Source organism: Protomyctophum parallelum (assembly GCF_964188405.1).
Source record: "Protomyctophum parallelum genome assembly, chromosome: 6".
Lineage (NCBI taxonomy): Eukaryota > Metazoa > Chordata > Actinopteri > Myctophiformes > Myctophidae > Protomyctophum > Protomyctophum parallelum.
In genome coordinates this window covers 21,981,420-21,985,909 of record NC_139701.1, presented here as the reverse complement: position 1 = coordinate 21,985,909, position 4,490 = coordinate 21,981,420, and positions in this window count along the sequence as shown.

Sequence of the window (4,490 nt, the reverse complement as noted above, 5' to 3'; positions counted from 1 at the left end):
GGCTTAATATTGATGATGAATTTCCATCCCTGATGATGTCACGTGCTCCATCCCTGGTGATGTCACGTGCCCGACACACAAACTGACGTGAAATGCGCGATTGAAGCGATTCCATAGTTAACTGAGACCTTCGGTCGCAACAACTATACGCAATAATAACAAAGAGTAAGTCATAATATTTACCAAGTTTTTTCCTTCAGGACAGTCCACACCAACCAGTGCAGAGAGCATTAATTTGAGCCCATATGCTTTGTAAACAAGTGAGCAGTGATGACAATGGGTCCCCAGCCGTGGCTGCCATAAAGCAGTGAAAAGTGATGATAATTCTCAGGGCCCAAGGCTACAAGGTATTCATTAATGTCATCACATATGTTTTAAGGGGCCTGGTATCATACCTATTCATGGGATCCAGAACAGTCCAGCTCGTAGTTGATTTGAACTCCTATTGTGAACGAACAATTAAATTATTCTTCAGAAGTCAAATTCTAAATAGTTTAGACATTGGAAGGCAACCCCACAAACTTTATTTTAGTTGAGGAAATAAACAGAATGATGAGTCCTCATTTTGGAATAAATGCAATGCAGAGTATGCCTGGCTTGTTTCCTTCCTTGCACTGTAAAGTTCTCTCAATGTTATTGTTAATTTACCCATTTGTAACTCAGAGTGTACATTTGGTTACATCTGCACTCTTATGAACACATTTTACAGTGTACCAACTACAATAACACTAGCGCAGCAATGTGTCTCATGTGTTGATGTGGCTACATGATGCATGACATCTACACATGTCTGTGTGTATTTAGTGTTTAGTGTTTGATGGGCATACAGCAGATGTCATCTCCCATGTGCTCAACATTATCCTGCTGGCACATCATGGTTCATACCCGCCATTATCCGTCTGGCAAGCTGGCAAATACAAAACAAGCATCTGTTTGTGTCAGTCAATGATGTTTTAAATGTGAATAGAAAATGTACAAAACCCAGCACGCTTTCTCATATGGTGCCATTAGACCCGATGAAATATTGTCTGTTTATGCTAAGAATGTGTGTGGGATTCTGTACTTTTTAATCCTTAATGTTGTTTCAATCCAGCACCTTTGTAACCCCTTAAACCCTATATACTTCATTGATTGGGTCCCCCAGGGGTCTGTTTGATTGATTTAATATTTTATTAACAGTTTGCAAATAGTACAGTAGTATGATTATACATATATGGTGCTAAAACAATGGAAACAAGCCATAAGGGCTTGTTACTTTTACCACACATCTCTCTATGCAAAATAATTTCTGCATGCTCCCAGAATTAACATAGGCTACATTGCATTTACTCAAATGTCTTATTTACTTTACAAATATTACTTTTGTGAAACACGCTGTTGTTGCGCAAGCTCAACAGCCTACGTCAAAATCGTCATGTTGGGGCCAGACTGGCCAGTCCTTCACAGTGACACGCGTTACATGAACCACGTGACCGGGATGGTTTCTTACCCCTCAATGTCGTGAACGCACCCTTCTAAGGCAGCCTGCGGCACGCCTACTCTACACTGCTCCATAGCAGCACGCACAGAGCCCAGCCATCCGAACGAAACCGTCGCGCAAACGAAACCGAAACAGATGCTTCTGACAACATTTGCCTGTGCGTGCTTAATCGTTGTACTTCTGAACACATTTGCCTGTGCGTGCTTAATCGTTTGCACGCCCGACGCGGTGACGCCCGTGCATTCTGTGCTTGCGTGCGCATTTCCCAACTCTCAGTGATTTATCCACACATCGCCCTGTGTGTGTGTGTGTGTGTGTGTGTGTGTGTGTGTGTGTGTTGCGTCGCCCTCCAGTGTGCGCTGAACCCAGACTCACACACTATCCATTCCATGCACATATTAGTCCTATATTTACTACAGTACGCCTGACAGACAGTGTCGTCGTTAAGCAGCTCGACCCTGCACCTCAACCCTAGCTGACAGGAGTGACGGTGCTGTGCTGTGCTGTGAGTAAACTGACAACGCTTGGCTTTCTGTCATCCCTTTCTCACAATCTACAACAATAAATTTGTTACTAACATTAGGTTGTGGCGAAGTAGAAACGTGGAGAGCAGATAGTGTGTTTTGGACAAACAGGCTAGCATTGGTGTTGATTTGGGTCAAATGGAGTCCATATGGCTAAAGATAAATGAACACATGACGTCGGTGGGAGAGGAGTTATTGTGTGTTTTGGACAAACAGCGTGGTGTTGTTTTGTGTCAGCTGGAGCTTCATGTGTTTGTGTTGGAGCGCCTCAGTGTAGGTAGGTAGTGTATAGGTCATGTGCAACCTCTTCCAGAGAGAGATGGAGACACTAAATCTCAGCTGGAGAAACATGTTTGCATGCATGCATCGCTGCCTTGCATGCTGTGTGCTATAGTTGAGTCTGTCACTCACTTTGACTGATTTATGGCATTGTCTTTCTGTTAAAATCCAACTATGTTAATTTAAGAACTCTGGACATATTAGGTCATTGTTTATTAACTGTGCACATGTGTAGCCTATTGTATGTCAGACTGTATGTCTGTCACCCCACAGTCACAATCCTTTAGTAATTACGCTGTGGAAATATTCACACTACTTTTACAATGCGTTGTCAACACGTGCTGAGTTGACAAAGATTGACAGATTTCGGAGAAGACTGATAGTATGATGATTTAGTAATTAGGCTGTGGAAATATTCACACTACTTTTGGATTTGCAGGCCCGGCGCCACGGGGGGTAAAGGGGGTATATAGTTACAGACAAAACAATGGTACATTTCCAGCCATTCAATTAAATTCCATTGCTTGAAAGGGAGGAAGTAAGGATGCATCTTAATACAGGATGCAGCAGCATCTTAATGATCTCCCATCTAGAACTGGAAAAACAACATTCCTCACCTATAGGCCATCCTTGGGGTGGGGAGGGGTGCTAATGTCATTGTTGCAGTGGTCAGGGTGCTTAAGTGGGCAGCTACTGTAACTAGCCTATTTATTTGTTTGTAAAAATGTAAATAATAAAATATATATATTTTTATATTTAGCAATTTTGGAATCCATGTAATAATAACAATCACAATAACAATACTAATAATAATAATCATAATGATAACAATAAGCTTCTTTGTAAACTCACATCAGAACAATAATCCATGTAATAATAACAATAATAATAACAACAACAATACTAATAACAACACTAATAACAACACTAATAACAGTACAGTACAGTACAGTACAGTACAGTACAGTACAGTACAGTACAGTACAGTACAGTACAGTACAGTACAGTACAGTACAGTACAGTACAGTACAGTACAGTACAGTACAGTACAGAGGACAACATTACAGTACAGTGCAATACTAAGGAGTGCAGTACAGTACAATACTAAGGAGTGCAGTACAGTACAAAGGGGTACAATACAGCACTCGCATCGCCCTCCCGCTATTGCCTTCTTCCCATTTGCCATGCATCGAGGATGCGCTAGGATGAGCGGGCCACAGGCCCGCGAAATTCTAGTTTAATTAATCAAGACATTTAAAGGCATACAATAATATACAAGACATCATCAACACTGGTAGCAATAAAACGAATACTGCGTATATAGTTAATGGTTGGGATCTTTGCTGATCTCTTTGTTGAAAATAGCCAATCTACAAGCTCACGATCTTGGACATTTTCTATTTTCACTGAATGTTTGCCTATTTTAGTTGAATGTATGCCCATTATACCCAAATTAGGGACATGACGTGATGTTTACAGTATGTGACTACAAGACCTTATCTTCTTGATTAGAAAATGAAGCATACAGGTACCACTTAGTACTTACACAGTACAAATCTGGGGGTTCATTTATAACTTTTAAAGTGTGACTCAAGATTCTGAAGTGTATCCGTGCCAGTTTGGTGAATTCTTGTCTGCACTGCTGTATGATCCTATCAGATGTCGCAGCAATCAACAATTCTGTTTGCAGCTGTTGGACTTCACCTGCCATGCAAATAGGCAGGTGGTTGCATTTGCCTAAAAGAGATGTTAAGAGATTAAGTAACCTATACATCTGGCTGGTTGGAACGGGGAACAAGTGGGGACTTGTTGTTTGCAGACAGCTCCACCATCACCTCGAAACGACCCTTTTCATAGCCAAACAAGGTCAAGTGAGAGATTCATGCATTTAGTCAAATCACCCCCCCCCCCCCCCCCAACGCACCCTAGCAATTCGCCAGCTGAGCTTGATCCCAGGGTCTCCTCTTATGCAGCGTTGCTGACATGCAGAAACCTTGTATCTCCATATTTAAACTTTTTATGTTTTTCCCCCGTTAACTATGCCCTACTCTGTCATACTAAAAAGTTACAAAAATAGCTAAATTCAAGTGAAATTGAAAGTCTTAAGTCTGTGAAATCAATGACAAGTATTGAAAAGGGCTTGTGACTAACAACTTTGCATTAAGGCGGCACAATATATCGTATCGTTGTCGAGGTATGAACATGCG